The sequence below is a fragment of the Pseudopipra pipra genome, chromosome 3 (genome assembly GCF_036250125.1).
Source record: "Pseudopipra pipra isolate bDixPip1 chromosome 3, bDixPip1.hap1, whole genome shotgun sequence".
NCBI classification, from domain to species: Eukaryota; Metazoa; Chordata; class Aves; order Passeriformes; family Pipridae; genus Pseudopipra; species Pseudopipra pipra.
Window position 1 is genome coordinate 16,230,914 of NC_087551.1, and position 12,529 is coordinate 16,243,442.

Here is a 12,529-nt window from a genome sequence, read left to right on the forward strand (position 1 = left end):
ATATAAGTGATTACAGACCCACTGGAAATCAAAGGATAAATTTCATATTCACCTCTGGCTAAGCTCTGTTCTAAACTAATTGAAAACTGGTGTCTTTTTGTATGCAATTTACACGGGTAAGTGCCTCCTGTTTGCTGGTGTCCTTCCAGAGAGGCATCTGGGAGCACTCCACCTACTGGGCTGCTCGACATTACCGCTGTACAGCTCTCATCGCAGAAACCCTCCTGCTGTCAGTTTCTAAAATCACCTCATCATCTCCTCCACAACAAAATAAAATTTTTCATCAGACCAACACACGATTATGTATCACACATGTGTGCAGCGATTTGTTATCCCCGTCACTTTAGGACCTTTAGTTTTCTACCCATCCCAGAACCATCGATTAATTTGTACCTAGGTGCCCTAAATTAAACTCGAAACTGTGCCATGCAGTTGTCCTAGCAAAGCTACACTAACAGTATACATTTTTAAAGTATAACTTACCCTACTAGAAAATTCTACACTTAATTTGTTCATCTTTACTTTTCATAGTACTCAAAATACTATGTTTTTAACACAAATGCTGTGTTTATGTGCTACGTATACAGACATTGTGTCATATGCTCGTGCTCTACTAATCAAGATCACTATCGCTAATAGGAAGTATGTCCATAATTATCAAAGGAAACAGGGTTTATCTTATTTGGAGATGGTGACACCTTCAAATTGGATCCATTTTTTTCCTTGTCACCAGAGTTTGTTAATTGTTTTCTCTTATTTGAACTTCAGCAACAGCAACTGTTCTAAAAAAAAGAGATGATATTTTTCCACACATATATGATAATCAAGCACTAATAAAGGAAAGAAAGCACTAAGCAACATACAATTAATAATATCCAGAATTTGGAATTGTTACCTATTCTTCTGCTCTACCTATGGAAGACAAAACAGCAAAGATTGATATGAATAGTTATCTTGGTTAACCAAGGTGGATCATTTACACCCATAGACCTTTTTGATGATATTAAGGATCTAATAAACTGCCTCTTCACATATTTTTATACAATTTACTAACTTATGTTCTTAAACAGCTGCTTACCAATTCTCCATTGTAATTGTTTCAGTTGGTTCCATCTCATTTCTGTAACAGAAGAACTGTATATTTTAATTTTAAAACTATTACAATAATGTATATACCATGTATGTCTTTTTCAATTATTTTTTTTTTATTTCATCTTTTCTTCACTCTAAAAAAAAAGGTGGTGTTAACACATCAACTATAATTGCGCATCAGAGGCTTAACTTTTTGCTTTGCAGAGTGAACTCTGTCCCAAGTCAATTAGAATATTTTATCATTAGTTACCCTCCCCTCAAACCTTTATAGGTACATACAAAATCTGCCATTTTTCCAGATTCTAACCTTTTATGCATTGGTAGCACTTAGTTTGCATTACTCTGTTTCAATCCTTTTTTCCTTTTTTTTTTTTAATAGCACTCCTAAATTTCTTTGCTGCATGTACTTCCACATGCTATGTGAAAACACACTACTGAATTTAACAATACTAATGCTAAACATGAACTTCTTCATTTGTGTTGGCAGTTCTTGAATTTGCTCTGCTTGTACCTCTTGATTTCTTCACCTCTGACATTAGGCAGGAATTATTTTTTAAAATGGGGGGAGTTTTTCTTTTTATAAGTCCAAACCCTTCTGGATTTTCTACAGGAGACTCAGAAAGAAGATGTTATTCTTTTCTTCTTGCTTCACCCTCAGGGTTTATACCATGCTTGGGACTCCTGTAACCTTCCTCGCACAGCCCTTCATACTTAGAGTTCATTCTCAGTCCTGCTGCTGGACATCATTGCTCACAAACGCTGCAGCCCAGCTGGTATCACAGCCTGAACTCATGTCAGTGTTTTATCAGTCCTTAAAGCCTTCTTTTTTCCCAAAACAGCTTCTGCTAACTTGGCCTGAGCAGCATTTGGTATCTCTGCCTGGACTCTGTGCAGCGAAGCAGGTGCCAGGATGGCTGTGACAGAGCTAAAGCAGTCTCTGCTCACTGCAGCCCTGACTGCTCTTGCTGGAAAAGTCAAATTCTCCCTCTGTGTTTCTTCTGTAAAAATAAGCAAACCAAAAACCCCTTAATGCTTCACTCCCCCTGCGTTTCCTCCATCAGAGGAGCCTTCTCAGTTTGCATCAGCTGCAGCTTGCAGCTGGTGCCCCAGTTTTGCGTGTGATGGGGATGATACCTCGAGGGCTCTGCTTCTGATCCCCCATCGCTCCCCGCATGGGAGCCTTCCCCAGTGGTCTGGTGTTGGTCTGACCACGAGCCCGGGGAAGAGGGGGACTGTCTGTCCTAGGCTATGATGGGGAGGGGGGGGGTCCTGGCTCGCTTCCCTCTCTTCTCCCGCTGATCTCCAGCAGGCGATCCAACAAAACTCTGGTGGGAGCGTTATCCCAGCGGGCCATGTCCTCCCCGTGGTTCCGAAGCTGCCTCCATATGTCCACTCGCATCGTGCTTAACTCCCTCCTGGCCACGGTATTTTGTACCACAAATCGGGGAGCTGCACCGCACTGCCACTGTCTCGTGCCCTGCCACCTTCCTTTCCTCCCTTTTCCCGAGAAGGAGATCTGGGAGGTCGCACCAGCAGAGGTGGTGGTCTGCAGCACCTCTGGGTCCCCCATCTCCCTGGAGTTTTCCTTTCCTCTGCTGCCCCTTCCCCTAGACATCCCTCTGTCATCCCTTGCCCAGACACTCCTTGCCAACTGCTGTCTCCTTCCCTGGGTGCTCCCAGGTTTGAACTGGCGAGGAGCCAGGTCAGCAGTGGTTGTTCCCTCTGTAATAACTTGTTCTGCCCGTGGCTGCACATTTCCCTCGCTTTCCCTTTTCACAGCCACCAGAGCACTGCTCAGCAAAAGGGGGTTTGCTTTAAACCTTTCTGGCATCTCAAAAACTAGAGACTGTGGGCTCTCAGGCTTACGCTCCTCTACAGAGGGGCTGCCAACTGGATTAACCCATCTTTTTCCATCCCAGAGCTCATCATCTCTTTGGTAGGGTGTTTTTTTAAGGGCCATGACTGTGACATGCTTCGCCTCTAACGCTGCTTTTAACTTTTCCATCTTGGCCTCGCAGGCCCGGTGGTCTGTACTCTTCTCTTTTAGGATCTGTATTTTTTGCACCAGCAATCGGATTGTTCCTTGCACCTCCTCTACAGCTTTTGTACTGATGGCTAGCTTTTCCTTCAATGCCTGATTTTCATTCAAAATGGCCTTTTTTTGTTCACACACCTCTTGATACTGGAGAACACTTCGCACTTGCTCCATAGCCACAGCTCCTTCTCGAGTTATACCCTCCTCTAGTTTAAGTCTCTGAGCCTTTATTTCTGCTTTCAGTGTCTTGTTTTCCTCCCTTAGCTTCTGAATTTCTACCTGGGCTGCCTGTTTTTCTTCAGCTAAACTTTCGGCAACTAACCACACAGCCCACGCTCCTGCACATTTTAAGGATTTTCGGGAGAAGAGCTTAGTCTTGGCCATCTCTTTTAATTTGGCAAACTCTAGGTTAGCCTGCTGGATACTTTTGCAAGAGTTTGGACCCCAGGGGTTTGGTCCCCACTGAACAACCCAGTTTGCCAGCTCTGACATCTTTTTGTCTCCTCTAAAGGTATTTTTGACTTTACAGAAAGGTCTGATTACAAATTACAACTCAAGCAGGCTGAGAGAAGATAGCAGAGGCTCACCCAAATTTGGACTTGCTCCTCTGTTGTTTTTCTAGAGTAATTCTTCCCTCCAGAAGGTTTTCTCAATGAAGAAATCTCCCAAGCAGGGATTTCTAATTTAGCTCTTCTCCCAGGCAAGGCAGAGGGCTTTCATTCCTCTGTCCATGGATGCTTAGAGGCATTCTTTGAGCATTTGTTCTCTCTAGGCAAAAGGAAGAAGGCTTTCAAACCTGCTGGATTTCCCACTTCAGTATTTTCAACAAGTCTTTAAAGGGCTACCTGTGTTGGTCCCAAAACTGGGTGCTATGCTTTCAGCACGACACTTGAGGGTATGTGGACACAGAGTAGTGTTGTTGCTAGTTGTCCCTGACTGCCACAGGATGGCACCCAAAAAAGGCTGTCCCAGAAGTGCTGCTCACAAAAATGCCATAAGGGCTCCCAGGAGGGCTGCTGCCTTCTCCACTAGTTCTGTGCACCACAGCTTGTGCCTTTATGTGGGCCAGAGAAACACGCCTTACATGGGAGAATCTGCTGTTTGACTACTTCAGAGTCTTAACAGCCTGATCAAAGAGTGCTAATCAATCCACTTACAATGCTGGATGATATTATCTAGACTATTAGGGATAAAGGAGATAAAAGGGGAAAATAATCCCGTATCAGTATCAAGCCCACCCCCTCCCTTAGGGGCTACAACTTTCCCCGGTTTATGCTCACCCCTCCGATGCCCGAGGATGGCTGCAGGCGTTGTGACCCGGTCCTTCACCTCCAAGCAGCGCAATGCAGCTGATGGAACCCCTCTGTCTGCCTCTCCGGGGTGGTTGTGGTGGTGGAATTCTGCTTCTTCCTCTGCTAGAGCCCACCTGGGGGTTCTCTGTACCCTGTCTTTAAGGCTCCCTTCACTGTGCTCCTCGGTCCCCAGAGCTGGTTACATCCACATTGATCCTCCAGGCAGAGCTGTGCACGCCTGGCAGAACTGCTCCTCACCCTCCTGGCTGCCCATGAGTGGTGTTTCCCAGCTCCAAGGCCGTGTTTCTCTGTTGATGCAGCAGCTGCCCTTGGGGGAGTAGTTCACAGCGCTGGGGCTGCCGGTATCACCCTGTGCCAGGGGGTTCAAGGCCCCACCGCCCTCCCCTGCCTGCGTTTTTCCTCCTGTGCTGCAAAACTACAGCCAAGCCGTGCTGCTGGAGGTCCTTCAGCACCCCGTGGACTGGGTGAAGCAGAACCTGAGTGCAGATCAGTGAGGTCCCTGAGTTGTTTGGCAATTGCTGTTACAGCTACAAAGCTCTCGCAAAAATGGTACATCTTGCAAAAAATGAGGCAAGTCCCAACCAAAACAAGGTTGGCAAACCTTGTGCACCCCAGGGGTTTGGTTCCCAAACCCCAGCCTTTTGGTTTTTTGGCCAACCTCGTGGCCAGCCTCTGGCAATGGCAAGACCAAAGTTCGTGGGCTCTAGGCATGCATTGCACCATCATCCTTCTGTGTGCCACAAGAGCCCTGTGCTTTGCTACAACAGCCATAGGAATTGAGGAGCGAAGGCCTTGTGCTTTGCCCTGACCAAAAAGACCATCACTGATGCTCCTCAGCATTTTCACCAGGAGCTGAAAGGAGAGCAGTGGGTCTCTGGGGGCTCTATGGGACCATGGGTGATGGCTTGACCTACCCTATGGCCAAAGGAAACCATCAGGCAGAGCTGGCAGCAAGGGTGATAATTCTACATAGAAAGAATCCCTCAAATAAGTGAAATGAGGAGAAATATTTGGAGTCCTGCAGTTATTAAAACACATAAATCCCTGCTCATAAACCCCACCATCCCCACAGATCAATGCTTTGAAAGACATCTGAAGCTTTGTAAACTAGAAGAGGTAATAGGATTAAAGCTGCAATGTGACAAGACAGCTAATTTTTAATTATTTCTAACTCCTTTCTAATTTCTACTTCATTCTGAATATTTAAAAACCTTTCCAAATGTATTTCACAAGTTTCAATAACAACCTAGTAACTGGATGTGGCATTACAGCAATTTATAATCACCTCCTAAAATGGGGATCTAAATTAATCTTTCTACATCTCATTAGTTTAGCTATCAGAGATATTTTACAAGATAATTGGCTTTCTGTGGCTTTAATTTAATTTAATTTATTAATATCTTACATTTATATTTCATAGATGCTGTTTTAATTATTGAACTGATACATCTCAGAAACATAATTCTTTTATACAGCATCAAACTTTTGCTTTTAGGGCTCTAGAGCCTTTTTAAGATGTTTTAATGATAAATAATAAGTCCTTGTTTGTGTTTACCTTTAAAGTGGATATCAATTTACTTTTGCCTTAGGTTCTCACAAAGGAAAATTAGATCTTATTTTGGAACATCCTGTTTTCCAGATGAGGCTGCCTTTATTGTTAAACCAAAGCTTGTTCCAACTTTGTAATGCTATAAAAATACAAACAAGGGGAAGCAGAAGGAGTAGAAAGAACGTGGAATAAGAAGCCAGTTCATACCGGACAGGTATTTATGTAAATTATTTCAGTGGGCAGCAGAGTTAGGGAAGCCCAATCTCCCATGGTGTTGTGTCCTATGGCTGAGCTTCCCAGTGTTGGTGGCAATGCTGCCATGCCTGAAGCTTCTTCTGCAGCCAGGACCATCCATGCCCACCCCATCAGGGGCTTGCCTTTCCTGCACCCACAGCACTAGCTGGGTCTGGGGGACAACCCCACCATCCCCTTTGCTAATTAATCTGCAACAATGTAATATTTTGGAGACTTCCAGCCTGCTGTAAACTTTGGCCGAAATATCCTCACCAAATCTGTGAGGACAGGCAGACAAGCAGACTGTGCAACTGACCCCAAGAACACCTTTCCTTAGGAAACCAGCCTAAAAATATGTTCCTTCCTAAAGCAGAATAGCAACGTTGAAACATCTGACAGTAAATGTGATGATGATAATTGATGCTTAATGAATAATCCAGGGTAGCTTTAATATTTTAGCTTCACAGAATACCTTTCATCCCCAGGAGCCAAACCAAATTATAAAAGGTGTACTCTTACCCCGCAGGGTCTCCTTTTGCCATTAAATCCACCATTTCATGGGGACCAGCTACACAACTGGGCCACCACAGAGGTGATCAGAGGGCTGGAGCACCTGTTCTACGAGGACAGGCTGAGAGAGCTGGAGTTGTTCAACCTGGGGAAGAGATGACTCTGGGGAGATCTTAGAGCACCTTCCAGTAATTAAAGGGGGCTTATATAAAAGAAGGAGAACTAGTTTTCACATGGGCAGATAGTAATAGAACAAGGGGGAACAGTTTTAAATTAAAAGAGGAGAGATTTAGATTAGGTGTTAGGAAGGAGTTCTTTACTCAGAGGGTGGTGAGGCACTGGAACAGGTTGCCCAGATAAGTTATGGATGCTCCATCACTGGAAGTGTTCAAGGCCAGGTTGGATGGGGCTTTGAGCAACCTGATCTAGTGGAAGGTGTCCCTGCCCATGGCAGGAGTTTGGAACCAGGAGATTTTTAAGGTTCCTTCCAACCCAAACCATCCTATGGTTCTGTGATTTACCTCTGGCCAGTGAGTGTCAGAGGCTTCAGTCCAAGGCCCCACAGAGCTCAGCACTTCCAGCTGTGTGGTGGAAGTGAACTTCCACCCATCGCCAAGACCCATCGGGGCACACCCTTCAAGTGTGAGGTGTGCTGCCCACGGAGGGGCTTTGCTCTGACATGGCGCGGGAGCAGCCCTGGGGCGCAGAAGTTGGCTAGGAGAGACCCTCCTCTCCCACCCGAAACCTCGAGACGAGGAGCGGGCAAGGAAACTCCGCAGACCCCCCTCCCGGCACGGGGCTGCTGCGCCCACCCCTCCGCTTCACCCGCGCACCCCTCCCGACACACGACACGAGCCGACCAGACTGACGGGCCCGGGAGTGTCTCCGCTCCATCCCGTGTGTCCGGAAAGAGGCCGGGGAGCAGAGCTTCGGGAGCCCCGCGGAGGCCCGGGGGGCGGTGCGGGGTCCAGGCTCCGCCGGCGGCTGCCCGAGCTCCGCCCGGGATGCGGAGGAAAAGCGGCCCAATACCCCCCTCTGCTGTCAGCAAACACCGCGGCACGGGCTCTCCGCACCGCCGCCGGCTCTGCCCCTTCCCTGCGCGGGGAAGGACCGGAACATCCCAAGCATGTCGCTCACCCCAGCTCTCTGGGCTCCTTTGTCCAGCTAAAACATAAAAAATATCTGTGTCAGAGGAGAGGAACAACCATCAGCAACGTCAGCTCGTGTCAGGTAATACCTGACACCTCCAGCCCTTGGGTAAAGCCAGGTTTGGGTTTAGATGTACACATTAGAGTCATGAAAGTTCTTACTTTATAACATCCCTTCCCCCCCATCCCCTAATTAAAAAAGTTCCTGTTATACAAAGTTACTCTGCAACACATTTTCTGCCAAATCCCTTTGCTCTGCAAATTGTGACCTCTGGACATGAGGCTGGTTGTTGGCCTTTGTCTGCTCAGGGTGGAGGGCAGGAGGCCATAAAACAAGGCAGATGGGTTCCTGTTACATTATCATGTTGGTTTTGGCCAATCCTACCCAGTGGCCTTTTTTATGTTAGAAACTTTTTAACATTTTAAAATAACTTCATTAATAAAAGAATGCTGCAAGTCTTTCTTCTTTCTATCCCCACTCCCAATGCCCCAGGCTGACTCTTTCTTGTAAAGCCTGCTGCAATGAGAACTTTTTTGATAATGCAGCCACTCTTGGCAGCACCCCTAAGCCAGAAGGGGTGCCTTCCAACTGCAACATGCAGGGCTTGGGTGGCAGGATAAGCAAGCATCTCAGTGAATCTTGAGGAGCACCACTGAGCTCATGCTGCTGCAGCACTGCAAGTCCGGCTGGGACACTTTTCCCTTCTCCAGGAGGCTCCCAACATGGCTCACCCACAGTTCAAGCCTTTTCCTTGATGGCTTGTTAGTAAAACTGTACAAATAAGAAATTCTTCCTCAGGTCAACTGGGTTCATTTTAGGTCAGTCTGAAGTGAACGTTTCTGGTAGTTTGGTTTTCTCAGCAAAATGAAAAAACTTCCCTGAAAGAAAACTTAAGCCAGCCAGGACTTCTTTGTCCTTGGTTTTAGCCCTGTGTCTGCTGCACTGCTGTGACTGTCTACTGACTTAAGATGACATTTGCAAGCATTCTCTTTTAGTCCTAACCAACCTTTTTTTAGTGGGTAAAGGATTGGTCGTACTATGCCCCCGAGCTCTATTCCTATATTAGCCAAAGATGCCCAAGTGTCATGCAGGGTCACCTCGTGACTTTGGCATCATGTGCTTTTGCCCCAGACAGGAAGAAAGACAAGTGTATGAATTCTAGACAGCTAGGAGAGTTGTCTTCCAAAAATACATGAAGAAATCCTCAGCTGCCACCCAGATCTAGCTGTTCAGGAGAGGGGACGAGCAAGAGGACTAGAACGTGATCCAATGTCTGGATCTGGACTTCTATGCTTCCACCATTGTAATGTGAGCATTTTTGTCCTGCCTGCCAGGACAGATAATGTGGGGCAGATAATGTGCCTCATTGATTAAAAAAAGAAAACAAAAGTCCCACTAGATGCACTGCAGTTAGGGACTGGGCCAGGGATCTCACTACCTTTGGAAAGTCATATATATTGGAAATAAAAACATTTTCTTCCTGACAGCCTGCTCTGGTTCCTCTCTACTAATAGTATTCCCCACAGCCAGACCCAACTTCTGCATCCCAGGACTCCTGCTTAAGGGATCTTAACATTCCTATTGATTTCAATGGGATTGGGTTCGAGCCGCTTAGCAGTTCACCTGCTGGAGCAAGGAGCTGGTCTCTGGGTTGCTGCCTAGTCACTGTGTGCTGCAAGCAGGGCTCATCAGGCCCCAGGACAGCATATTCTCAGCTGTTCCAGAGCAGAGTACATCATGTTTCATCCTTGCAAAAGGTTGTTATAAATGGTTTCGTTTCAAGAGAGCTCAATTAGATCTGGGAACTCTGCAACAAGTTCATTCCTAACTGTGGCTCCGAGACTTTGCAATAGTCAAAAGACAAATGGATGCTGAAGAAAGAAGCAAACAACAGCAGGCATTTCCGTGGTGTCCTCTTTTCTGCTTATTAGCTGTGCCCTGTCATGCACTGAGTACTTCAAGCACTTCATCTGTCACTTCCAAGACTGAGAGATTTCCTTAGTTTCCATGTCTTTCAGGGGAGAAGCTGAGTACACTACCTGCCAAAGGCACCATCCTATTGCATTTGGGAAGCAAGAAATTTAGAAAACGAGCATTGCTGCACCTGAAACTGACCTGTGACAATGCTGCCACACAGCAGCTTTTGATCGCCTTCCTCAGGCCACAGATCAGTCCTCACCGATGACTTCTAGCTAAGCAAGGTAACGAAACCCTCAGGACATCAGTCTGGCAGATGCTTTTTAATGGGACCTGATTGTCCTGAGTCCTGAGAGTGGCCTGGTTTCTTGGGGATTACAGCTGGCCTTGTTTCAACTTTCAACTCAGCTGAACGTGATCACGAAAGTCAGGTCAGCTCTAGGGGTGGGTGGACTCCGTACGTGCCAGTCCTCGTAGCGAAAACCACCAGGTTGCTGCTTTCTCCCAGTGCTGCTGCCAGCCCTAGGGCTGACTTTCTGCAAGTTAAAATAAGACATTTACTTTCCTTTTCTCATTTTCCCCAGCTATGAAAATACGTGCATGGATAGGATTATAATAAACAATGTCATTAAATTGTGCCTTGGTTTTTCCTACTTGTTTGCAGTGACTCATACTACAATTCTTACAAGTATGGGTCAAACAGGAGCCAGCATTCAGCAACCACAGTCCTGGCTTTTCCTCATCCTAAATGCTGACCTCCCCCCAAGGCAGCAGGAAGGACTCTCCTGTTGATGACCGAGAGATGCAGGGTCCCTGAGCATCCTCTCTTTCCAGTTAAAGCAATAGGAAACTGGGTGCTGGTACCCCACCAGCTGTAAGCAGTGGATTTTGTCCTTTGGGACTAGTCCTATGTCCCGTTTCAGCAGCCTTGGTGCAGGTGCAAGGCTGGGCAGGGTAAGGAGTTGGGCTGGTTGCCCTCCTCCTTGTCTTCCAAGCCCCTGTGCCACCGCGCTCACGTGTGGTGTCTGGGAGTGGGTGACAGCTCACATAATGCAGACTGGCAGGTGACCACGGGAAATGCAGCACGGGTCACGTCTCTGCAAGCCAGGCTCAGCCTAAGTCTCCCAAGATGCGTCACTAAGACTCTTAGGGCTAAATCTCTCCCTGCCTAAGTGGAGCCGGCTGCAGCCCTGCAGCAGGGATGCGCTCGGCCCCCACTTGCCCAGATGCACATTGCTCAGCTGCCACTGCTTTGTGTTCGCAACACAGCTTCTCAAATTGCTTGTTTGTGAGCTCTCCTTAACCAAGAGCCCAAACCAACTGAAAAGGTTTTACTTTTCTGTACCTAAGAGCTGTGTGCAGCTGGAGAACGAGATGCTACCAGGTTTCCCATTGTCAGGAGGTTGTGATCATCCAGCAGCTTCCAGAGGGCTGTGATCTAGGAGGCCTTGCTGAGAAAAACCAGATCTTGCACAGCAGGGCTTCACACTGCTGTGGTGCCTTTAAGCACTTCTCCCTGACTCTTACAGACAAGGAAAGGGAGAAGGGATGGGAAGCTGGTTGGCCCTTTGGCAGGCGTGGGTACAGCCTGCCTCCTGCCTGCCTGTGCCGTGCCTTTGCTGGGGGCAGACACTCGTAGGGGTCGGGCTGACCTTTGGGTGGCCTTTCTCATGGCACCTCTTTTGCAGAAAAGGCCAGCACTAGCCAAGCATCTCTCCCACAACTGTCCCCATGTGAACCCAGCCATGTCCTAACTCCACGGCTCTCATTTCTTGCCAGGCAGGTCCCAGCCAGCTTGCATTTATTTCTCCCCCTCCCTGTCTTTCCTTCTCCCTTCCTCTCCTGGGATCCTGTCTCTACTAAACTGGTCTCACCAGTTTCCGTCTGGATTTCCTGCCTTTCAGAGGCAGGTCCTCACACATGTCCTGGGCAGGCCTATTTCTTCCACCTTCCCTTGCACCCCACACTGGGGAACCTTGTACCCTCTCAGAGCAGAGGCAGGGCACCCTGTTGCCTGGCAAGGCAAGTGTCAGCATCTCTCTCATCAGAGTGACAGAGAGGCCTTATTCTTTCTTTCTCCATGAGAAAAAGATAGGAATAGCATCCACGCTCCCTCTTGGCAGAGCAGACACCCTTCGAGTATCACCCTACTGCCCACAACAGCGTCGCAGCAACAAAGGGCCTCGTTTCACACAGACAGCGGCTTCGGAAACATTTAGTAATTAGTGTCAGAGACAGCAAAGAGCTTTGCAGGAAAGCTGAGAGCGTTCCCGAAATTGCTCATTAAATCTCTGGTTCTTCAGAGTGAAGTAGCTGCCTGGAGGCTTCCCACGCAAGGCAGGGGCAGGCAGGGGACCGGGCTGCACCAGTCCTCTGCCTGCCCTCCTGCCTCCACTCCATCCACCATGCTCAGCCCTCCACCTTGCAGCAGGGTGCCCTATCTCCCTTCTGAGGAGCTGTGTCCTTGTCAGGCTGAAGATGCCCGTGGTCAGTGTCCAGTGGCTACAGCTTCCCCAGCCGAGCAGGCGCTGGACTTTGTTCCCTCTCCCCCTCAGGAGCTTTTCCAGTGGTGGGGACCGTGCCCAGATCCAGTGCCCCGTGGCTTTGTGAACAAGGCAGGTGTATTTGTGGGGTGGCCTGGAGACTGTATGGGACGATGTGATAAAAGTCATACTTGCTTTTCTCCTGATGATTCCACTGTAACACATGGGGCTGCTCTGCTCAGTCACA

General features: G+C 47.8%; 1 long non-coding RNA gene across 1 annotated transcript; it reads right to left on the reverse strand.

Moving 5' to 3' along the window:
* Positions 1-1,479: 1,479 nt before the first annotated feature.
* LOC135410979 (uncharacterized) lies at positions 1,480-11,385 on the reverse strand. Its single transcript, XR_010428953.1, has 2 exons — positions 11,145-11,385; positions 1,480-8,653 (listed from the first exon to the last, which is right to left on the reverse strand). It is a non-coding gene; the product is annotated as an uncharacterized LOC135410979 (long non-coding RNA).
* Positions 11,386-12,529: the final 1,144 nt, after the last annotated feature.